The 27,527-nt window shown below is 29.1% G+C and overlaps 1 protein-coding gene across 1 annotated transcript in view; it reads left to right on the forward strand.

Annotated features, from left to right (window-relative positions):
• LOC108568170 (5-hydroxytryptamine receptor-like) overlaps positions 1-27,527 on the forward strand; it is a 176,121-nt gene that overhangs the window by 76,168 nt on the left and 72,426 nt on the right. Inside the window, exon 3 of the mRNA XM_017929105.1 lies at positions 22,594-22,658. The gene's annotated coding sequence lies outside the window, so the exon portion shown is untranslated. The remainder of the gene's footprint in view (positions 1-22,593; positions 22,659-27,527) is intronic.

Genomic DNA, 27,527 nt, shown 5'->3' on the forward strand with positions numbered 1-27,527 from the left:
TAGCGTAAATTATTTCAGTTCGAAACTCGGAGAATCTTGCTTGTACTAAATTACTTCAAATAGTGAACAACATTTTCAATCTAAAATCGTCATTTTCGTATCCATAATCGACATTACGCACCATCATATTGCGTAACGATTACGCAACAATTAAATATACAAAAAGTTACATAAATTTTGAATTATTAAAAAAAAGACGAGAAAATTAAACGTCGTTAGAACTAACATTTTTTTATTCGTAATTCCTGATTTTTTTACGGAACACCTTACATCATTACATAACATAATCAATAAAATTTGAAGAACATGAGGAAAACATTAATTATTTATTTAATAATTTTATTCCAGATTTTCAGGAAACGCCAATGTTGCACGGAATATAGTTTGGCAAACCCTGTTTTATATAACGAGTTCTGTAACGTTGTCCCTCATCCAATTCTGTATAAAATACGAAAAAAATCACATTTTTTTAATTATTAAAGAAAATCTCGCTCATTCCAAATTGAAAATCTATAGTTTTACGATTCTTGTTGAACTATTTAATTATTCTGACAGTTGACACTTTTGGCAACTCGTAGAAGACGGAAAGGTGAAACTTTCAGCTACATATTTAAGAAAAACCCAAAACATCGAATATCCTCGTTTCTCGGTGAAGCAATCGACATTATATAACTTTTATTACATAAATGCAACAATATATAGTCATTATTTTTTGTTAATTCAAGTAGAATATGTACTTATTATTTTTATTTAAAAATGTTAAATTTTTAAAGGATAGTAAAACTACGGCCAATTAATAACATTACATAAAATTCATTATTTTAAGTTGATTTTATAATTTATTTGAATAAAATATTGGTATTATTATGATTATTATTGTTATACTTAATATTCATATTTTTTTAATAATAATTAAAATTGTATTCATAAAAAAATATGTTAAACAACATAATAATTACTGTAATTTATCACGTACATAAAAAATACACATACAATGTATGTGCATAATAAATTGTAGTTGTTATCATGTATTTTGCAAATGTAATTACACTAATAACTGCAATTAATACATTTCAACTATATAAATGAATATTCAATATTCGTTATAATAAAGATAAAAATAATGAATGTATTATTTAATAAAAAGTACAAAATAAAAAAATCATTTTAATTTCATAAAAAAAAACATATATTATAAATTAATCCTAGTTAGTTTACTAATGTTATTTCACTTATTTATAAGCATTGAATAGTTGGTTTTTTAAAGAAATATTTTCTGAAACCATTTTCTCGCAGCGGTTGATTGCTTATGTTAATATTTTAAACAGAAATTATTGTATCAAAGCAATATAAAATAGATTATTTTTATGTGTTTCGAATATATTGGTCACTTTCCTGATAGTGACCATATTTTCACTGTTTTCATGAAATAATAACAATGTTGTCTCGAATTTCATCTTTGAGGTCTTCAATGATTTATGGTTTATTAATGTATACTTTATACTTAAGATAACCCTAAAGTTGTCTAACACATTTCGACTAAATCATGTTACCTCGCTTCGAAATAACACGACCATTAAATGTTTCATGCCATAGATGTGTACAAAACCAGAACGAAATTTTAATTATGGTTAATTTCGGTTCAATTTTTTTTTCATTAAATTAATTAATAATCGCTTTTTATCATGTATGATTTTCGATGGTAGTGTGTTAGTGCAAGTGTATTGGTTTATTTATATAGATTATTATTAATAGAGTATATAAACAAACAATGTATAAGAGGCATCGATGAAGCCTTTTTGAATATTCCGAATTCTTTATTCAAATAAACAAATACATAATAAAACCATCAAGGCCGAATTCAGTGGGATCGCTTAATCATTAATATAAATAAAACCCTACTTCATATCACAACTCAAACCCCATAATAATAAGAATTTATTTATCGAACATTGAACGACTTATTGAGCCAAATATGAAGAACTTCAAAAACAAAAATCTCTCAAACAACCACCGACTTAAAAAAAAAATTTAAAGAAAAAAGAGTAAGCACAAGTCTTGCGTAACTAAAATTAGAACAAACTCAGATGAAAGTGATTAAAATGGATGGATATTACTCTAAATATGACCGAAGAAACATTACAAAGCGCATGTGTTCAACTAGTCACTCATTGAGGTTTATTTATTTTGTATTTTCAATATTATAATTGATAAGAGCAGTAAGAAGGAAATTTTGTAAATAAAATTAAATCAAAATTTGATATTTGACTTGATTTTAAATTTTAACTTTAACGCTTTAACTTTAAATTTCTTTTTTTCTATTTTAAATTTTAATTTCAATCGGAACTGAAACGGAACCGAACCGCAACTGAATCTGGAACTAAATGGGAACGTATCTTAAGTTTTACCGTGAAAAAAGGGCGGCAAATTTAAAATGTCAGTTCTTATTGGGACACCCTTTAATAAAGCTTTTGTCTCAACAATACTTAAAACTATCAAGTTATATATATACGTTATTTTTATTATTTTAATTCAAGAAATTTTCATCTATTCATAAAACTATTTATTTATTTTTTGCTTAACGTTATTAACGATAAGTAATGAACAAAATTAAAAAAAATACATTTAGCTGGATTAGAAACAATTGCAGTTTTCTGTTATTAGAGTAATGAACAAATGGAGAAAGAATTCCAAATAATGAATACACCATTGAAACGTTTTCTTAATTACTCTCTTCAGCCAATTCTCTAAGGTTCCTTGTTTCGCGTTTATTCATTTCTTGCCTATTCCATCTAAGTTTTCCTCCTTTTTCTTTTTGTAACTTTTCCTGTTTTCCCTCACATTTTAATTAACCCACGACATCGTCGCATCCGAGTGTAATGTAGCGAATTTTCACCAAATTACATTGCCGTTTCGAATATATATCTCAGTACGTGCACGTATCTATATATACACACACATATACATATACATGTCTCTCTATATATGACGGAGTGGAGAGCACAGGCTCAAGTTAATCAAGTCTCTCCTCTCAGAGACAATTAAACCAGGACAAAAGGAATATATCTACCTCTTTCTCCATCCATATCCATCCTTCTCTCTCTCAGACACATATAACATATATATCTGTGAGCATGTTGCCTCAGCGACGAAACAATGTGACAGTTATCAGTGGTAACAGATATCCCAGGGACGAATTAGCCCAAAAGGAAGGACACCAAAGGTTCTCGATTCCATGCCGGAGGGATACTTACCAGATACACTCCATTTTCTTTATGCGGCTTTCTTTCCGCTTCGATTCAGAGCCATTCCTACCCCAGTCTTCCCGTGGGAATTCAATTGGAAACTGGAGTCATTTAATTATGCCTCCCGTTGCTTTAATTCCCCGCCGTCTAATTCCATTTGCTCAACCAGAAACTGAAAGCGCGAACAAGTCCTGAAGCCTTCCACCTAGAATACTACACTTCTACGTATCAAAGGCATCTTTTCCCCTATGTAAACGGCACAGTTATTAAGGGAATCAGATTAGAAGAACTCGTATAAATACTGCCAAAACCATTTAAGGCAGTTTATATTTTGTGTAGCAAGAACGCACGCCCTGCGAGCAATTAATTCAACAAGTCCTCTCTTCCACCACCAAAACGTATGTATATATGTATACTCCTAGGGGGATTAGTCCCTCTGTCCTTAGATTACAACTAAACTCCTGATGTCTAACTATATCTTACTATAGACATACAAATTCCACTCAAAATTTGATTAACAACAATTACTGCTCATTTACATTTCTAATCTATCCTCAATCTGAATCTATTATATCATATAAATGACATCAAATAAAAGTAATTATACTTTTTTTTCATTTTCATAATTTAGATTTACAAATTGCTCTCTAAGTTATTATACAATAAATTTTGATCATTTTTATAAATCTAAAAGTATTCTCATTATGTATTTGTACTATTTTTTGTCTACTCTTAATGTACTTGTCTTTATTATACATGTAACTATTGTATTTTAAGATTTTTTTATCAATTCATGAAAACATAAAGTATATTACACAAGTGGCCTCTATAATAATTTAAAGAAATTACGTATATTCCCATGCACATGCATATAAATAAAGTTAATAGCAACGCTCTGACATTTTGGGGTCAATAAAAACGATGAGGTTTCGTGAAACTGGAATCCTCGAAAAGTGTGCAAGATTTAGATATGGCTATCCAATTTCATATAAAAAGAATCGTTTCCAGTTCCTTTCATGGCAGCAACCCAAAAGAAAAGAAAAGTGCACGAAATGGACGAAATGACTGATATTTGGTTTACGGAATTGAAACGGCGTCGTGAAAGTACTACAAAGTTTCTAATTGATTTCAAACCTATTATTTGCTTTTTTCCGATGAAAAATAAATTTGTAATGGGAGACGGCTAACTGGAAATTTACAATTTCTTCGAACCGCATCGCATTTATCGAATATTTAATGCACTCCGTATGTGGATTCTATTACAAACAGAATACACGTTATATAATAAATGATATAATCACAAAGCCGGTAGAGTATAACATTTTTTTTGTTACACATATGTTTATTAACGTAATTGTGTCATTATGTACACTTTTGTCTACATTATTTTACTTTTGATTCCATCGCTTTATAATATTTTACTAACATATAATTAACAAAAACATTTTTCTAATGGTTACTGCTAGCTTACAATTGAAAGAACTAAAATTACTCCTATAAAGTTAAATGTAACTCAAATTCTTTTATAATTGTTACAAAATTTATTTTGAAGGATAGTTATTAACTTTATATTATTCTGGAAACTGAATAACATACTACAATGCAGCTAAATTATTAAATTGTATTGATTTCTGAATTCTATTTAGAAACTTGAAATTTACTTCATAAATAATTTCCGATTTTATCAGGTTTTAAATTTTAAGTATAATACATACATAAATGTTCACTTTTGTTATGTAATTCTTTTAATTATTTTCCAAGAGAGAAGCGGTTCTTTTTATACAATTAAAAAAATATATATTATACATTTATATATAATTTTATATTCTAATATTATTGTTTAAATTCCACACAATCACAATTATTTCAATAAATTCTTCTTTTAATAAATTCTTCAGAAAATAAATTATTTTATAACTTTTTTTTTAATAAAAATTAATTTTAAAACACTTGTTTCAATGACTATATCATAGTTTAAATAATGTAATGAGCTTTTCAAAATATTAATTTAACATAATTATATTAATGAACATAGTTTATTATACACTTATAATATTTTTAATTTAACAATTGGTAATTTGGTAATTATTTTAATTTAATTTAAATGCAAATGTTTAACATTATTTCATATAAATATATTACAGATTAACTATAGCCTGGTTTGAAAATTTCACAACAAACTTATCATCTTTTATATTTATATAAAACAAGTCTCTTTTTGTACGGTTTACTTTTGTATGTATTTAATTTATAGATTAGTTTTTCAAACAAGTATATTGACTGAACCAATAATTATTTTCTATTTATTTTAACATATTGATATATAACTTACATTATTGAAAGACCTCGGTCTTTCCGCATTCTTAATTATTTTATTACAAAACTTATTGTTTCTATATCTCATTATATTCCTATATTTTAGTATTATTATTAGTTTATATATTATTTGTGTATTTATGATTCAATTTTGATTTTAAAGGAAAAATACAATTGAATTACATGTTTCTACATTAATTTAAAATTAATTTTAAATAAAAAAATAGAAATATTTAGTTATAATGATTTGGTATATATAATTATTATTTTATTGATTGAAATTTGTATTGTGTATTTGTAATAAATTAAAATAATAAACATATTTTACTACTTCTTTTTTTGTTCATATGATCATAATTTAGTATAAATTGTTATTTCTTGTATTACATAAAATTAATGTAATTATTTTAGTGAACTTAATTAAAATGTATTTGTTTTAAGAAATAAATAACGAACAAACAGTATTCATTCAAAGCGGAATCGAATAAATAAAAAAAAACGCTGTGACGTGCAACGGTATATCACTTTAATACGTTTCACATGCATGATTGGATGGTAATTGCAAATGTATAAAATTCAGTGAGTCTTTTAATTAAACGCATTTATTAATTTGATGATAAATTGAATTCAATTATCGACCGAGCTCACAGAACGTTTATTTCGAAATAATTAGCAATTGGTCCGTAGAATATATAATTTTAATTAATTTATGAATGGAAATCTGTTTTATGGACTCGCCGTATATTGGATCACGTCCCGTGTAATTGCAATAACAATAACGGACGACGCCGCAGACCTGAATCCTTGCATAATTAATTTACATGCATTTCAGGTCATGTTTGTAGATTTGCAGTTCTGCAGAAATACAGAATCAAAGTTTATTTTATCAATTTTTCGTTCTACTTTTATTAATTAAATTATTATTATTATTTTTAATTGAAATTATTAATTATTCTGCTCTGGTTATGACTTAAAATTCAATGTAAAGCGTATTCGAACGTTACGAGAGCAATTATAAGTCTAAATACCAAATAAAAAGATCGAAGCGTATAAAGACAATAAAAAATGGGAAAATGCTGCGGTTCATTATTCCAATTAAACGTTGAAACAATGGAATATAAATATTTGTGTTTGATTACGATTTTACGAGTTTTCTATATTACTATCGTTCATTAGATTAAATAAACCAAATATAATCATATGGAATGGTTGGTTCATTTTTTATACATAATGGATTTACTTAGTTTGGATATTAATTTATATTCAATTAAAATTAAGTTATGCAAGTTATTTAAGTAAATTTGCAATTATTAGAACAAATGCTTTTGACTGGAACAAATTCAATTGCCAGACTAGCAATAGGCGTATTGTTTTGGATTAAGGACCAATTTGCGAGGATAAAGGAAGCTGCTTAACTATTCATAAACCTAGATTATGTATAAATTGTTTTAAACTCTACGGATTAATTTTTGTCACTTTTCGGTGCTTATTGTTGTAGTTCTTCTAAATCTATTTTCTATTCACCTATTTCAAGTTGGGTGAGTATTTGAACAAAATGTTTATTGAATGAGAAATGTATGAGAGTAGTCCCAGAATAACACGACCTAACAAAGAAAACATACAAAAATGGACAAAAATATCTTTATTTCTCAACATATTCTCATATTAACTCAGTACACTTTGTCCAGTGATGTTTAATACCTTCGATACTGCTAGCTACGGTCTTCCAATACTATTTTGTTGATTTTCTTCTCCATTTCTGGTGTGGTCAACTCATTAAGCAACTCGTACGACCTCATTTAATCTCTGTCACCCAACTTTCAAATGAAAGTATTGTATCACATAACGATGATCATTTTTCCCATGGTAACTAATTCACTGAACACGTTCACTATTGATGGCTGTCAAACAAATATTAAACAAACAAATACTACAAAGCTTTAGAGGGTTGGTACTTTCGACTATAGTATTTTATCAAACAACAACCACGAACTATACGTGAGATCGGGTACTTCTGGGATCACACTTGTATCTCAATTACAAGTCACGTATTCTCAAAAAAACACTCTAACTAAATCTTATCCTCAAATTCTACAAAAAAAAAGACGAATATCTGCCTATACATCTGCATCCAATCAATAATTAAGAATCTATAAAATTTTGCACAATGACTACATAGTGTCATGAGATACTGGATAAATGTATTCCAGAAGGAGGAAAAACTTTTATAGTTTATTATTAGACTTTTTTAGCTAGAAAATGTTATAAACATTAAAATTATGGTAATAGTGTTATAAATAATTAAACACAAATTTGTTCTAGAAAACACACCGAGATCTAGAAATACCGTATAAAGAGCGGCCGTAATGCAAGGTATAGGTGTATAAGGAAATTAATGATAGTTAAATAAAGAAATAGTTTCATTAACAATATTTTAATTTTCATACATTCCTTTTCTTGTAATGTGAAAAATTAGACTAGATCATTTCAATTCATAAATTAAGAATGATATAGAATGACAATGTTTAAACTGTTAAAGCTACAAAATGTACAAAAAAGGAGTTTTAAATTCAACGATAAAGCTTAACAATTTAATTAAAATTTACAATTTGTTTTTTAAAAAAAAATATTTTTGCTTATTCAACACAAAATGTTTTCAATAAAAGCTAAATATATATTCAAAATATTAAAATAAAAGAAATTATTATAAATATTTATTCAAGGACGGAAAGATATATTCTTTATTTTATGCTATTTAATCTATAATTGACAATAAAAAAACAATATATATTTTTAGTTTAAATTAATTAATTCTAATTGCTGAGCATATATTCTTATAGATAATTAATTACTGTAGAACCTGTTTTTGTCCGGTCCTTTTTTATGCGGTATATGAATTCCAACGGCGTATGGTGCCAACGCCGATAATGTTTTCTATCAGTGTGCATATGTACGATTCTGTTAGTCGATTTGAACCAATTCATCACAAGAAGATGCGCGTTTTGAATTAACAAGAGTAGCACTGAATTATGTATGTGCATTTTGAACATTTCTCCATATTTACAATGAGAAATTAAATGTTTCCATTTGTAATTTACTTATTTATTTTGTTTGGATGCACTTTCTCATGTATTTCATAAATCTTTTACGTATTTTTTCTAATGTATTGTACCAAGTTATTTGTTATATATAAGAATTTATGAAATTTTCGATTATTTTTTTGTGCGGTTTCTCGCATCCGGTACCTATCTACCGAACAAAATATTACTGTAATCTTGTAAAGTATATGAATTAAGTGATATTTCAATATAGTGTTTTTTCCTATGATAATTAAGCGAGCGTAGGATGTAAGTGGTAAGTATTACAATACGAATTAATGAAGCTCATGTTAATATTCAATAATGAACGAATGGATAATTAGCCGCGCCTGGGGTTAGGGCGATGCTCTTCCGGATACAAGCTTAGCTTCCGGAGGAAATCGGAAAGGGCGTAGGATGAGATGCGCTTGGGTGGCTTCAAATCGGGAAACCCTTAATCTTCGGTCTTACAAATTAATAGCGTATTCCATCTCATAAGTGCAGATTTATTCCGCGTCGCGACGCTAAACGAAGCACCCTTAATTTGCAAATTTAATTGAATGAAAAATATTACATCGCACAGAACAAAAAGGGAATGTGAAGGAACGTACGTGAATTCATTATGAAAGCTCCATTATTTTTGTTCGCCGCATTGATAAAGGGCTTTCCACTCCGAACGCCCGTTACCTATTTATGCAATATTTTCGAGCTTTTCAAATGGCTTTGCGCTTTAAACAAACAGCGAACAATGGAAGCCGCAGGAAATGTCGAGCTGATGACAATAAAAAGTTACGATGATGTTCAATCCGAAAGCTTCGTGAAAAATATAGCGTCTATAAGAGAGTCTATATAACACACATTTCTCTCCTCCCCATGTCTTCTTATTACTTGCATCGTGCCTTTTGTGAGGAAATCAACAACAGAAGAAGAGAAAAAAAACATAATAATAATAAAAGAAGCAAAAATAAAGCAAGCGGATAAAAAACACGTAGACAGAACACGTCTTTTTGAAATTGCTTTTCTTTAGCACAGCAACAACTTCTTAATTAATTTTATTAGTGGACGTTCTTCTAGGTCGCAATGAAAAAAAAAATAAAATAAAGATGTAGGCAATTTCTAGTTGAAAGTAATTACGTTTCCCAGTTTTCATGTTGGTGTATGGAAGCCTTAATTAATTCACGTAATGTCAATAGCGATGTGCAAATAAAAATCTGCAATTAGAGTAAGCACTCAAATGGCAAGTTCCTCTAAATTGGGAATTGGGCCATCCCTAATTTCTCGTCGATGCCCTTTTGTGCCACCTGCCTTTGAGGAGGGTTTATCCTGAAATTTCATGAATACAAACCACGATTATGCAGAACCGGTAGATTTTGGTGCGGTCTCTCGGCTTCTTTTCAGAAGCACCGGAGGGTCCTCCAGAGGATTTTATCTGGAAGGTCAGAAATGTATTAATTGGATATGATGATAACACGTGAATAAGTCTATTGAACCGTAGATATCTTTGATATATTGGATGCAAGGTTTTCGGTTTCCGTTATTTATGCAATCTGTTCTAATTAAATTGCCAATTATACATTCGGTGCGTAATTAATGTTGTTCTTGCATTGATTAATATTAAAGTGGGTTTCAACTTTCCGATGTATGCATAATTTATTATTTTTTTTTATTAATTAATTACTAAAAAAATTATAATTATATTTCATATAGTTCGGTTTGAATAACTTTTATTATTTATTCACAATTTGCCAACATTTCTGGCAATAAGTTAGCCAAGACAAAAAAAAAGAAAATAAAAACAGAAATAAGAAAATAAATAACATGGAGCGGAATGATTTCCCATCGGAAATCTTCCTATAAACAATATAAATTTAACTAAAAATTAATTCAATGACAATATTAACACAACAAAAAAATAATTTGACGACACTATGAAAATTAGAAAAAAATATTCATTCTAATGTACAATGAAACAAACTTTTAGTTTCTAAAGGGGAGGTCGGGGGTGTTGTATCTCTGTAGTCTATAGGGGTGTCACTATTATCTAGAAGGGATAATGCGAGACTGTTGGGGTGGTTTTCAAGTCTGTTCTGGTAACGGGCACTGAACATGGGGATTTTACTTTTAACAGTGTTCATGTGGAGGTCATTGTGTATCGCGCACCAGGGTTCGCAGGCACTTCGACTGGAAATGTTGCAGGATCTCGATGTTGGCATTGCTGGCTGTTTCCCAATGCTGGATGCCGTACGTCCACACTGGCTTCAGCACTGTCTTGTATATCAGTAGTTTATTGTTGAGGGATAGTTGTGATCTTCTTCCGATCAGCCAGTACAGTTTCGCGTACTTGATGCCCAGTTGCTTCGTCTTGGTTGCGATGTGCTTCTTTCACGTGAGTTGATCCGCCACTTCCTGAGCCAACCCTAGTACGCGTCGAGATGACTCTGGAGTCCACGCACAGCAATAACCATCCGGACGACAGGATCGCGACGTCATCGGCGTAGGTAGCTATAGTGGTTTCCAGGGATGTCGGCAAATCGCATATGAATAAGTTATACAACACCGGTCCCAGGATGCTTTCCTGCGGCACGCCCGATCCGATTGGATACAGCTGTGTTACTTCACCCTCCATCTTCACTTGGAAGAATCTATCACACAAAAAACGACTTTAATATGTTTAAATAGGCATGAGGCAGCGTCCTCTTGATTTTGTAGAGCAAACCCGCGTGCCACACTTTGTAGAAGGCTTGTGTTATGTCGAGGAACACAGCGGAGCAGTACTGCTTTTCCTCCATGGATCGCCTTATCTCGCTCGTTACGCGATGGATCTGCTCGATGGTGGAGTGATGTCGTCGAATCCGAACTGGTAGTCTGGAATCATACCCTCCTCAGACAATGATTTAAAAATAAACTAAATTTTAATCGAGCAAAATAAAAAATTCTAAAAAAAAATATTTTTTCAAGTCACTTTTTGTGCAATTTATTTTTGAGATATGGATTTAGTTTCTCGAATAGTCCGGTTTCAAACAGTTCGAAACCGATTACGCACTATGCTAGATATTTATGTATATTCAAGTTCACTAGTAAATCATTTATTGATTTTTTATGTAATGTTTGGAAAATTTAATTTCAGGTAGAAATAAAATTAATTATTTTATGTATACAAATAATTAATAAATACTTTTATGTAATTTTATATTAAATTTGTTTAGTTAATTGAATATATTCGTATAATACATTTAAAAATAAAATATTTTAAAATCCGTACTTGTTTTGTTTATAAACGAAATTATGTGTACAAAATTTAATTATTTGAAATTTTCGATTATTCGGGATATTTAGTTCTATAGTTCTGTTTGAAAAACCTGTAATATTTATAAGATTTTTTTATTCAATTTATTACATTAATTTAAAATGTAAAATATTAAATTTAATTTAATAAATTAATCTCTTGTTTTATGTATAAATTTAATTATGTTTAGATAATATAATAGTTTGAAATTGTGTTAGTCTATGGATAAACTAGATTAATTCTCAATTTTGGTAACCTAATTAATCTTGTTTCTATATAATCTGCATAAAGATGATGTTGTTTACAATTAATTATATTTCCATCTAAAACTATCAAATTATTCGATTACAATATTTTATTACAAAAAAAAACCATATTCGATTATAAATTTGTTAGAAATTAAGTTATTTATTTTAGTATAACTAAAATAATATTATAAATAACAATGTTTATATTTATTTGAAAAAAAAAACAACAAATATACGTATTTAATACATTGGCATATGGAGAGGCAATTTGGAGTATGATGATAGACAAATTTAATGGGTACTTGATGCATAGAATAGATCCGGAATTGAAAATAACTTTGTATGCAGTTGTTAGATTCGGAGCGAATTTATATGTGGTTGGCTTGCATTCCGAGATTGCTTTCTGGATTGCCGACGTCCTAGAGTGCGCTCGCACATTACTTTGTAATTTAATGTGGAATGGAATCAGCATCAAATATAATTGCACGGAATGAAGTATTTATTGGATGATAACATTGAAATCAAGAATGAATATGGTAACATATTATACAACTTACGAGTTCTGAATTCAATAATACAAAAGCAAATATCTTTTTAATTAAACAGTCATATCAAAAAATAAGACATACTTATTAATATGAACAATTCTAAGTTTTAAAAGTAGGAATATTCTAGATTTTTCACTCATTTCGATGTTAAAAAGAATCTACCAAATGTAATTTATTTATTTATTTTACTTGTAATCTGAAGTTTGTAGGAAATTTAGTATAAAATAGATTAATATGTATTATATTAAATAAAACGGTGACAATAAATGACAAAACAAAACATCGAAATATTAATGTTATATAGATAACACATATAAATACATAAATTTATAATGAATGCTATATTTAATATTTGTCATTTCCTTCATTTCGTTGCTATTCTACATTGTTATGGAACGAAATAAAACATGCTAAGTACATATAATCAAAATAAAACGCGTAAATATAATATACAAATTATTTTAAAATTCTAATCAAAATGATGATTAAAAAAATATTAATTTTAAAATAGTTAGAGAAAATACTACCTTATTCATGTGTTTCCGAACGGTAAACGGTCGTCTGTGTGTTAGCATCCTGCATGGAATTTGGCTGCTCCCTATTGCAGATATACTTGCGTTATGGTGATTTTCCACCTTTGTCTCATAAAAACGTTGAGAGATGTTTCTGATATAGTCTTTGTTCTGATATAGTCTTTGTTCAGCGCAAGTCTCAGACATTTGTTTTGGTATACTTGGAGCAGTTTAAAGTTGGTGTCAATTACACTACACCAGACTGATAATTTTATAGTTGATAAACTTGTTACTTCTCTTCAATCCACATATTTTATCAACTAATACTATAATGGGCAAACTAGCAAACAATAGTAGAATTTTTTTCATTTGTTTTTTTCTAGTGTAAATTTAAATTAACAAAATCTATATGGAAAAAGAAAATTCAATTGTAAGTTTGAAATATAAAAACGTACGTAATCCTATTTAACGCTCAGACTCATTGCAAAGATCGAGTCTTTATAAATTTTCCAGGATCGCAAGGTCCGGTCCTGCAGGTGTTCAAATAATTTATCCAATTCCGAACGTACGTGCCCCGCTTAAAAAACTCCAATCCCACAAATTACTTTCAGGAAACCAATAGAACCTTTAATTAACTCGAATCTTATTTCGGCGGCAGCGGCTGCAAAATGAAAAGCGAACTATAAATTTCAATTCCTCCGGCGATCCAAACTAAACGGAACGAATGAGACGTTACAAACTTTGGATAAAACCAATTAGTCGACGATCATGGTCGACTTCGGGACAAGTTTCTGACTGCGGAATTTACTGTAGTTTCCCGATTGTCTTCACACTTTTTTTTTTATTTTTTTGTTTTGTTTTTTATTTTTTTACCCTATTTATTTTCGTATTCTAATTTTCTTTTTCTTAAAAAAAATAAATAAAGGGCACTTTGGGAAACCTTATTACACACAATAAGATTGGCTCGTATAATGGAGTCACCGACGTGGCTTAGCGGGATGCGGGGGGTGGTTTAACAGGAGATTAAAATAGCGTTATCATTTCATGCGCTTAAACCGTCACAAAGCGAGCTGCGGCGGTAGCGAAAAGCGAGCAAAACGGCGACGGCAGAGGCGGAAGAACCGACGTTCTCACAGAAATGGGTAGCAAAATAATAATAAAATATTTTCCATCCCCCGCGACGGATAATAAAGTTAAAGATATTCTTGCCGGGGATCGATTGTGCGTGAGCTTGCTCGAAAATCCATGCTTCCAGAATCAAGAAAGGCCAACCAAAAGCCACCCTTCAAGAGCACATATTCTGAAGGAGAAGAAAAAAAAATACCCGATAAAAGGAACAAAAAAAATACGGTAAGAAGATCCCTCGGAAAGGAAATTTGATTTTCATTTCCTGCTCGATGGATTGTTCGATGCATGAAAATGGAACTGAGAATAAAAAACAAGGTGATCAGGATCTCTTTAAATTATATTTTCGACGCTTAAAGGAAACATTCTTTGAAAACTTCAATAATTTAATATTTTCAGCTTAATAATCGTGATTTTTTTCAATTGTCTGAAATTTACTCGAAAGCTGTATTTTTATATATAATATATGATTTTTTATTAATGATTTAATATATTATTTGATTTATAATTAATGATTGAGATATGGTGATTTTAATTTATTTTTGTCAAGAACTAATTATTCAATAATTGGTAATTACATTATTAAATATGTAAATTAAAGGCAAAACTTCTTTATGTTGTAATAACAAAATTGTCGTGACATTATATTTTATTATTGGATAAATTAAACTACAACAAATTAAAATATATGAACATGAAATATAAAACTACAATTTATAAAAAATATCATAAGTTTTCTATTATTTGCTGATTTTCTCTGAATTAAGCCATAAAATAAATCTATATTTTTATAAATAAAATGTATGAAAATGAAGCTATAAATAATGATTTCAGATTTTGCTATAAAAAGTATAAGTAATACTAATTAATAAACATAAATTATTAACATTTCATGTATTTCGTAAATCTTTGACGTATGTTCTAATTTCGAATATATTTTTTGTTCGATTTTGTTTATGAGGTCCTTATCTACCGCACAAAAATAGGTTTTACTGTATATAGTTTTATATAGGAATATTGCTATATAATATTAATTTATGACTTTATTTTGATTAAATTTTATTATGTCTTCATATTACCTAATTAGAACATACTTTTTTGTTTAAGCTTGATGTCTGATAAGAAATTTAATGATGTAATCATGTTTAACTGGAACCAACCTATTATTCTTGATTAATATATTTTTGTCTGATTTCGTATTAATTTTATTTATTTATTTAGATATATTTATTGAACTTAAATAGTCACAACATATATTTTATATTTAAAACTTTTTTCCATATTTCCATATTTTTCGCTATTTATTGAAAGATGAATATTTAATTTTATAGATACACTCTAAAAATTTAAATAATATACTTGCATAAGGGATCTTTCGACGACTAAGAACAAAATATTAATTCATAAATTGAATTTTATGACACTTTTTGTCATATCTTGACATTTTATATAATTAAAAAATAACGATTTATTCAATTGTTTTCGAAATAGTTTTTAATTATTTTCAAATAAAACCTCATATATCTCATATATCTGCTCCATTTCATTTTATTTACACCAAAAATATTTTTTATATATATTTAAAATTTATTGCGTATCTTTTGCTATCAAAAATATTTGGCAATGAAAATTATAGTACTTTAAGACATATTATTGCTTTGTTATTTTAAATTCTATCTAGACTACATTTATCTGATCATAATCTCTGATTGTATGTATATTCTTTATACCTTTCCATTTTTTGTAGTATTTTTTAATAGATATGAAGTAGTTAAACATTTTTTGTTCAATGAAGTTTTTCATTTGAATATCCGTATCCGCATCCACCGTATACATATTTCAAGATAAATATAGAAACACGTACTAAATATGGTTTCTAATACGTAATAAATACGTATAGTATTTACATGAATATACAATATTACCTCATTTAATTAGTTTAGGTTTATCAAATGCGTATTAAATCCATACATATGAATGAAAGTTTCGAACATGATTTCCGGTTTTGTGAATCGACGTTTCAAACTTTGTTTGTCCGCGGCCCTTTCGGTTAAGGCAATTGATCGTAAATTTTCCAGCGTTCCGATGCATTTTCAATCATGCGTAATTGACTCGAAATTGCCAATTTCGTATCATTAATAATTAACTTTCATTATACAATATTTAACGGCTGCAAAACAATAATAATCCTATCCATTAATTGTACGCTCATTATTTCCATCATTTGTATAATTATACAACAATAGTCTAGTTTCAGACCAGTCCGGATTTAGTATAATCCGGTTTTATAATTTAAAAACAAATGAAAATTTAATTAATCAAAATAAATAATACACAAAATTATTTCATCTTCATTTTTCTCTTAGTTCAGTTTCAAATAGTCCCGGATATTGGCAGAACTAATTAAACGCACTATTCGAGGTATCTCTTTATAAAATAATACCACAAATAGACCAGCTTTGATTAGTCCAAATTAATAATTATACTATTTTTGTCTGATTATTCGGATTATGCGAGGTATTACTATATAAAACAATACGACTCATCAGCTTTGATCAGTGCGGATTCATTATAGTTCGGTTTATTTTTATTATTTTGCATTCCTCCATTTGTTAAAATGGTCCCGAATTGCGCGCCTTCTACATCATTTTTAAAGCTTAAAATATAATTTTAGTTTGCTTTCATTTACAGCACTATGTACGCTTTTTTACATAAAAACATATTAAAAGTATAAGATACCTCCATCAAATCCCCGAATTGATACAAGTAATATAAACAAATATAAACTCACTTCACCATGTGTGAATTGGAAAACAGTTCCTAGTATTAATGGTCATTCTAGTTGCATCTTAGTGTTATTTGTGATCACAAAATTTCCAAACTTGTGCTCAGACATGTTATTTTTGTTTTTTACTGTGCAAAATTTTATAATAGATATGAAAAGCAAAATCATTAAAAATCGAGACCAAGTTATACTTTTTTTTCCGTTAAGGAACTCATTATCGTAATTTACATTAGTTTATATGGGAAAACGTGTTTCACTATACGAGTAAAAATCCGGAAATTTTGGAACGAATTAAACTCGTTAAGCTTACACTGTATTTAGTTCCTCGGTAAGATCACCAGGACTATACGAGGTATTGCTTTAAAATAAATACCACGATTAATCCAGTTATGATCAGACCGGATTGATTATAATCCGATTTATATTTATCAATTTTTGTGCGTATTTAATACTAGGATTTGTCCGATTACCCGGAATATGCGAGGAATTGATGTTTAAAACAATACCATCAGGATTTGATCAGTCCGGTTTATTATTATCATTTTTTTGTATGTATAAAATTGTATTAATTATAGATCGGTTTATTTTTTTAAATTTTTTGGTTTCTATTTTCTCGATTAGTCCGAATAAAACAATTCCACATATAGTCCGGCTTTGATCAGTCCGGATTCATTATAGTTCATTTATGTTTACCTTTTCTTTGTATATTTTTAGTTTCTTAATTTGTCCGATTACCGAGACTATGCGAGATATTTCTGTAAAAACAATTACACGCATAGTCCTGCTTTCATTAGAGTCCGTTTATTTTTACTTTTTGTGTATATTTTTATTACCTTAATTTGACCGATTAACGAGACTATGCGAGGTATTGCTGAATAAAACAATAAATTGTCCGTTTATTTTTACTTTTTCGAGGTATTACTTCTTAAAAGAATACCACTCATAATCGAACTTTAATCAGTTATTATAGTCCGGTTTATTTTTTTTTATTTTTCTATATTTTTATTTCCTCAAATAGTCTTATTACCCGCACTATGTGAGTTATACACGTATATATTTGAGTATGATTAATATTTTGCGAAGCTTTAAATTCTTAATTACATTGCAAGATAAATGTTCCCATTTCCAAAACGTCTAATTTTATACGGAATATGAATACGTAGAAGGTCCTGGTTGGTAAAACGAGATTCGTGAATAAATTCCATGTATAAAGATGTGATAAATTCGCGAGCGTTTTCAACGGCGAGATTTCCTCGCACTTATTGTGTTTCTTCGGCACGTCCCGAGGCGAGGAACGGAAAACCGAGGATCGGGCGACATCCCAATATACAGCTGAAGATAAACGGAAATAAAAGGGTTGCGCCCTGTAATCTCGTCGTAGGGACGGGAGCGCCCTCGAGCGTCATTGTTTGACTCGATAAATCCGGGGTCCCTTTCCCAAACCGAAAACAAAAGGACAAGCAAAATGACGGACGAAAAACAAAAGGAAAATCAAACAATTTTTTTGCTTGTTCTCTTCCGTTATAATTTTTTTTCCTGTTTTGTTTGCATCGATTCCAAGTTCATCCTCGAAGTTATTGCGGAGCTGCGCCGCGTTCCAATTTGCATGTGTATCTCGGTGAAGTATACCGGATTAGGATTGCAACATAGTTCAGGTTTACTTTAGGGTAGAGAGCATACAAGTGAGATGTATGAACTTATTGCAACTTGGAGTTTCGGGATCTGCAACTATTTCTTTGCTTGCTGTAAATACCATATTAATTCGAGTTGGTTTACCGAATTTCGAACACCAAAACATTTTTTAATAAAAATTTCATGAATAATTAATCAATAACAAATATATTCAGTTTATAAATGTAAATGATATAATTATTTTTCAAAAAATACGATTAATATTTATTTAATAATTTAGTTCTTCTAATCGTAAATACTATAATAATTTCAATATTTTTGAACATATTTTTTTTTAATAAAAAATAAACAAACATTTAAAGAAACAACATGTAAATACAAAAATATATACATAAAGCAAAATGAGAAAAATGAGGGACAAAAAAAGCAGAAGAGTAGGTACTAGAAGGGTTTTAATCAAAGGATATTAGGTATTGGAAAAGGAATAATGTGGGATATTTAAATTTGGTAAGGATATTTGGGATTTGAGGGGCACAGAATTTGGAGAGGGAGAGGGTGATATTGGATTCTTTATATTTAAATTTCAAGGAGAGAGAAAGGTATCGGTCAAAGAGAGGGACTATTTTGGGTTTGGAGTAAAGATGTAAATATTAATTCTTCAAATTATTTAAAATTTTATTAATTTATGACTGATTATTAATTGCATAGGTTTTATAGAAAAAACAACTTAAAATTATCTGTGTTTTTAGAACCACAAATATACAAAAAAAGTAATATATTTCACTAAATTTTAGTTGTATATAAAATTAAACAAAACTAAAAATATTCTATACAAAAACAAATATAAAAGCTATCAAAATATAAATGTTATTTTATTGTTTTTATTTATAAATGTTGTTTTATTGTTTTTATTTATAAATGTTGTTTTATTGTTTTTATTTTGTAACAAAAATTATTTCTAAAAAATATCCAATGTATATTGTTTTTTTAATAGATTCAAACATTTACTGAAATAGAAAACACATTCTCATTCTGCAATTAATAGTATTTTTGTATGAACGTAGGAATATGAGTACAAAAAATTATTGACTATTTATTGTTTATTTCGTTTTATTGTTATTAGAAAATCAAATAATAATATTTTTTAGGATTTCATATTTTTTTCTTACTTATTTTTCACTTTTGCTTGGAGTATTTTTGTATAAACAAATAATTTATATGCGATTTTTTTTTCCTATACATATCAAATTATAAAAATGGTCCAACCTAGGCACGTTTCTAAATACAGAAACTCTATGGTGCAGATTATGATCTTAATTTGACGAGATCTATTATTATATTCTGATGAAGGAAACGAATGGAGAGAGTGAATAAAAGTTGTGTAAGTTATGGCATAAAGAAAAACCTTCGTTGGGTTTTTGAGCCGTTGATCAGAGATATGGAGTGAAGTGTTGTTGGGGGTAAAATGTATTCCGTTGAGGCACTTGGCTTCGGGAGTTGAAAGCCACTCGAAAGCCATGTCTCTGCTCCGCCGCCTCTGGTTTCGTTCAGATCAATAGATTCGTGGACACACGGGAGAAATTCATTTTCCCATGAATATCAATCAGATCGCTCCGAAACCCGAAATCAGTCTCATGAAATTTCGGGACGCACCTAATGGCAATCACCCTAAAACGATCGTCAATAGTTCGACCCAAATAGACGCAACGCATTAGTCCACATCGCACAATATTGACATTATTTCTACTATTCTAATACATTTCCTCTCATGTCATTCACCGTTTAGTAAATATGATGAATTATTAAATCGAATTGTTGTTTCCTCCAACTAAGTTTATTCCATTTAAGCATCACTTTTTTCATATATTAAAATTAGTAATAATAACATTATTTGTCCAATTATATAAGTTGAACAGTATAAAACAATCAGAAAATACAAAAAAATAATATATTATTTATAATACTTTCGTCGTTTCTTTCTATTAAAAACTTATTCATATTTATTCCAATAGTCACACAAAGCTAAGTTTAAAAAAACATACTTATATAATTATATAAAAGAAAAACTATAATGAGTTGTTATAACTATTATATGTTAACTAGAGGTTCAAAGTATACAACGAATTACCAAAAGAAGTAAAAGAGAAAACCAGAACTAAATTATTTAGAACCAAATTGGTAAAATTTCTAAAAAGTAAAAGGATATAAGCAGCTCGCTCTCAATACCTGAATATAAAAATATAAATAAAATTAAAAAAAATATATTTTATATGTTCAGATAAGTTTTAGTATTAACAAATGTTATTACAAAATTTAGCGGAATAAGATATTCTCAGGTATTCTTTGTCTAAATGCAAGTGTAATTCATTCACTCACTACTTCTTTCAGTTTATATTTATAATATTATAATAGCTAATTATTATAAAATTTGAAAAAAATATCTTCGTATCTATTTTTATATGTAGAATGAAGATTAATTATCAAATGAATGTACAAAAAAATATTTTGCTGTGAGTTTATTCAATAATAAACGATTTTTCCGAAATCAAATAAATAAATAAGAATAGCTAATTAATAAAATTGGCAATTATGTTTTTCTTTATTTTAATAACTTTATTTATTTACATTTATACAAAACTAATTCATATTCTTTACTTCTGATTAAATTACATTCTAGACATACTTGATACATCGAGTCATCTACAGTCCTTACTATATGGTATGCCGAAGGTTCATCGTCATCAGATCTCTGGTCGTCTCCATTTGACAACATATACAATTTCTTCCTGATCTGCTTGAGATATCTTGGAATTCGCTCGCATTTTCATACAGAACAATAAGCAAAAGGCTATTGGTCTTTCTGTCATATTTTGTTTTATTATTATGATAAAAGATCTATTCAAACTATACAAAAGATTATTTTAATAATTATAATTGTTTTTGTCTATTTCAAAATTGAATTTATTTTACATTAACATTTAGATTAGATAAGTTTTGCAATGCAAATTATTATATATTTCAATATTACATTAATAATATTTCCACAACCGTATTTCTTGCTATGCTTTTGCAAATAAAAAATCGTAAGCGATTTTCCTTTCGATCTTTAGCCTTTGGTTCTCATCATAAGCCAAAGACACGTAGTTCAGGTTGTGTATTCACGTAGACATCAAAAAGCAGAGACACGCACACACACACAGAGAGAAAACCGTTTTGGATTATTTATTGGAATATTCAAATACGTTCCGACACAAAATCCGGTTACAGCATTCCTGAACCTGGACCCGGATCGGATAAGATTATATTATACAATCGCTCCTGCTCCCTGGATCATATATACAATTTTTTTTGCTCTTGTTCATCCCACGTTTTATCCTGTCTTCTATATACCTGTCATTGGTTCGGACATTTCCCCTAGTTTTGTGTGTACCTTCGAATTACATCTGCACGACACTGAATAACCACATCTAATAGTAAAATTGAAACCACAAAAATCAAATAATAATAATTTCATTTTTTATATGCGACAATTATCTTTCACGTTCGCAATTTGTATTCAACAAAGTTAATGTTATAGCAAACAAACACACAAAAAATATACACACGTATCATTTGTTACTCTTTTTATACGTGTTTATGTGTACATTTTTTTATTGTTCCTGAGGGCTTTTTTTGTGAAATTAAATATGATCGTGCTTCATTTGCATTTCGGAACAGTATTAATATTCACGTGTATTTGAACTGCGTTATTTATGCACCCTCCGACCAGTTTTTGTTGTTCGCTGTACACCATACAAACTTTTTTTCGTCTGCTTTCAGTATTTGCAGATATCTACGTTTCCAGAATGGTCAGCAGTACATCAGTTACACCAGATACAGAAGGGGTGAGATCAGTTATTTGTTTTCTTTTTAGTTTTTTTTTTTTGTAAGTACATAAATTTATGCATTAAAATATTGCCAGAGTAATGGACATTTTTTGTTTTCGATTTTTTTCATGTAGAGTATTATATTTTTTTCTTTCACTGATGTAACCTCAAGTGGAAAGAACAAAAAATGCAATTTCCATACGCGAGGGAAGAAAATATTCTGTCACATATTTCAATTTCAGATGAATTGTGTGTGTTTCCAGAAAAAAAATGTAAAATAATGTATGTAAATATATAGTCAATTCTATAGTGACAAAATACATAAATATTTTGCGAAAAGGATATTAAAATACGAAATTTGTAGCTACCTCACATAGTGCGTTTTCGGTCTGTGCGGATTCACAATTATACGGTTTGAAAATTTCAATTGAAAAATAAAAATATAATCTAAAAAATTAATTCACAAAACTATTTTTTATACATAAATATGTCGTTTTTCTATGTGATTTGAAAGTCCACAATTAGGATTCCTTTAGTTTATATAAAATGACAAATATTACATGATATGAAATTTAAAAAAAATGTAAAAAATATCTGGACTGTTTGAAATCCGACAAATAAAGAAGTTAAATACATACCAAAACAAACTGCATAAAAAGAGACTATAGTGAAGGGAAAGATAATCAGTTTTAAGTATAAAAAAATAATTTTGTATAATATTTTTTGTTTAGATATTTTAATTTTGTTTTGAACGTATTCAAAGTAAATAATAATAAACCGGACTAAAGAAAACCGCACAATGCGAGGTACTTACGACACATTTTTTTTTTCATATAATGACAAATATCACAAAAAAATATGCGAATTAAACTTTTAATCATAATATATTTTCGTGTATTTTCTGTTTTGAAAATATATTACAGGATATTTAAAAAAGTTAAATTAGTATGAAAAAAATATTATAAAAGTAAAAAAATAATTATAATCAACGAAAAGGAAAATTAATTTGCCTTGAAAAATATGTAATTTAAAGTTGAAGTGAAAATATTTATAATATATCTAACTATGTTTATAACTACCTAAAAAAATAATAAAGCAAGTTGCCCACACAAAATATCTGGGCATAACGAAAAACGAGAAAATTAATTTGGATATAGACATACTAACTAGGAAGACAGAGGCGGTCATGCATAAGTCAGTGGGGCAATTGTCAAATGGAGGTACCACACCTTATTTACATCTAGAGTTGGGCTACGCACTGGTGATCTGGAAACAAAAGTAAAAGAAATAAAACAAACTTTCTTAGTTCTTAGAAAAATAATACAGATTTTAGATAAAATAAATAATGTTTCTTAGAGCAGAAAGACATGTGATCAATATCCAAAAAGTTAATTATTTATGTATTTTTAACTGTTTCAGTGATTAAAAAATCTATTTTGAAAATATTGTAAATTTAAGCAATAGATAGGATAGGAAAATGAATTACTGAACTAATTGTACAAAATTGTAGATCATTATTTTAAATTAATTATATTAAATAAAATTATTACTTTCAACACATATTAATATTAAGTTCCTTAAATTCTGAAATATTCATTATGTAAGAAATGTTTCGTTGCACAACCATCACGAAAAACATGCGTCGAGGGAAATAATTAAACAGAATTCTCGAACGGAAGAGACTGCAAATAAAATGTGACGACAAACAAAAAATGCAGGAATCCAAGAAGGTGAGTATAATTCCACTCGCGTCCCGCCATAACAAAACAACAGAATTCCGGAAGTATCATGTATATATTAAATAATAAATGAATACCTCGAGGCTTAATTCAGTCAAGCCTTCTTATTTATTTTTTACATTTCGCAGAAAATCCACCGAAGCGATTCAAATTTAATTGTACATATCGTACGAATTTCCGGGAAATTGATTTTCCCGTCATGCATTATTAAAGTAATTTAATAAAGCTCCATTAAAAAAAATCCAATATTCTCTCATTTCACGTCTCTGTGATTGCAATAAGTTGAATTGAAAATATGTATATTTTTATATATGGGAATTATTTTTGTTGTTGTTGCGGAGGTTTTATTAGATTTGGTTTTTTGTCGTTGGTATTTCCGGTTTGCAACAATGATGAGATAGAGGCTTTAATAAATTGCGTTCCGAGCTAGTATATGCATTTTTCATTCGGCCTAACACGAATTCCATGTTCCCCATTCCATAATTCCTGCGTTGTGTTTACTTTTTGTTTTGTTCGTTACGTTTACATAGGATTGTACAAGCCTAAGTTCGCACTTAATGCTCGATAAATAATTGCTAAGTGAGTGGCGTGACCTGTAGAATCACGTTCCACCTTGCCCGAACTGAATAATAAATTGATCAAATTATCTTAGCACAGCCTGAACGGTTTTTAATTACATTTCCAGCAGGACCGCAGTCTGAATGCGGGAAAAAAATATAAATGGCCGGAGAGAGAGAGAGAGAGAGAAAGATAGATAGATGCGGTTGGAAGAGAGAAGGAGCTAACGATTTGGACCGAGAGCACTTAAAAAACCATTTAGGAACCAGGCGAAAATAGATTTTCTCCCTCGAAACATCTAAGTTGTATCACCTATATTATTTTTTTTTCTCTCTCTCTACCCATCTGCAATTCGTTAATCATCGTTGATTGCTATTATTGGGGTTTCTAAATGGGATTACGGCAATTCTCGGATTTAGAATTTAATAACTGGAGCCGCTAATGAATTATGCTAATGACACGATTGAACCCGAAGGATCCGCCAATTGCGGGCCGTGACGTGGCTCTGTTTTACGAATATGATTATTGAAATTACCGGTAAATATTTCATAAGAAATACCGGTAATTTCTGTTTATTTTTCTACTCGGAAATTCAGAGTTATGTTGCACATAAAGATGATTTAACAAACTAAGCTTTTCAAAAGTACGTCACGAATATGTATTTCCCGTGCAGTGGTTCCCAACATTTTTTTAATGTTATTAGTTTAATTTTTAAATATTCAAGAGCTCCGTTCTCATCCGCCATATTTTAATAATGAAACAAAAAATAAAGGATTAGAAAACATATATTTTTGGACTTATTTTTGCAGCTTTAATACGATTGGATATTATTTCGTTTTTCAATTCAATAACCCGGCTAACAACATTTCCATTCCATAACCAACAAACACCAGTGTGAAAAAGAAGGACTTTTTTAGGGTGCAACTTTTGGAAACCCCGACGGTCGTTATAATAATGAATCATATAAGTCATTATAAGAATGAACTTATCTCTATGACGTCTATACATTTCGTTATAGAGTATAATATCTTAAGTTAGTAGAACTAAACTAGAGTCTAGTGTCTTGCGTAATGAACAGCTGGGTAGGATTTGTACTTAAAAATACATACAAATTTAAGTGCTTTTGACTGCAAGTTGTTTTACTGCAAACTTTTCGGATGTTGTCCAATTTTTGTACAATTTGTACACACTATATAATTTAGGAATATACATCAATAAGATACATGTCTGAAGATGGTATAGCAACAAATCTGAGTAATTTAAACTTTAGACCAGTGTACTACGACCATTAAAACCTGCAACTCTGCGAAAATTGACGAAATATTTCGTGGTTCGGCGACAGCCATAAATAAAAACTAATGCAGATAGATAGAATTTTATATATTAATTCAAATGTTGAAATTTATATTTTCAGGTTAGCTTCTTTGTAAGCAAATTTGATTGATAGCCTCTATTTTTTTAGTGATCCTCAACCCAATATTTCAAAGATTTACTAACTCCTCCTATATAAATAAGACGCTTGAAGGAGTGAGTTGTCACTAGTCGTCATCGTTTTCATTTGACATTTTTGAAGTTTCATCTGTTCACGTTAAAGAAGTTCAGTTCAGTTCAACAAAATCTTTTTGCTTTAAATGCAGATTACGGGCTAGTTTGGACGTTTTTTAAAACATAATTTGAAAGAACTTCACAAAAATATCAGTAATTTACCGGTAAACCGGTTTTTACTAAAAATATTTACCGGTAAATAACAGTAAATGTGTATGCCTTACGTGGAACCGATTAAAAATATCACAGGTTAGGATTTACTGTATTCCTTCGTTTTATGGCTTCGGTTTTACGGGGTTTCCACGGTTGTTTCGGTCTTTAAGGGCCGACCAAAGACAACTAAATCACTCGGAGCGACGGAACAATGACGTTGTCAGGCACGGAAATAACTTGGAAAACAATGTTAAATCATTAATACGGAGTCCCGAGGCGGAGATTGCGGCTTTATAGAATAATTAATCAATTACTCAATGTAAAGGGAAAGTGTGTATGTGTGTTTGTTGGGTAGCCGTGGAATTGGATATTCTCTCTGCGCGAATCCCTGCTTATTGTTATTATTATTGCTATTGTTAAATGCTTTCTCTCGTTAACAAACTTTCAAGCAATCTGAAAGAGAATGCTTCTACTTTCTCTGTTTCCTCGTTTTCTTCTACTTCTTCTTCTTTTTTTTTCTTTACGCCTCTGGCAATCGAAAATAAGTGAACTTAAATAGAAATAAGAGTATAAAGTTTTTCTTTCTTGTTGTTGGAAAGTCTCGTCGGATGCGGGATTCAAGTTAATGTATACGAGAGAAAAAAATGAATGCTTCATGGAAAGTTTTCTTTTTTAACATAAGGGATAAAGTACAATTTTACTCTTTCGATGAAATTTAAATCGATGATCAAATATTTATGGAGCAAATACTAAATTTAAGTTTTTAAAAGTTATATTCTTTGTATGTTTTTATAAAATACATTTTATTTATTATTAATAATTTTTCACAATAAAATACATTAAATACTTTTAAGCGTCAAACTGATGAATTTTGTAAACCTTTAACCATTTC

This window comes from Nicrophorus vespilloides, unplaced genomic scaffold (assembly GCF_001412225.1).
Source record: "Nicrophorus vespilloides isolate i.1.1-1 unplaced genomic scaffold, Nicve_v1.0, whole genome shotgun sequence".
Taxonomy (NCBI): domain Eukaryota; kingdom Metazoa; phylum Arthropoda; class Insecta; order Coleoptera; family Silphidae; genus Nicrophorus; species Nicrophorus vespilloides.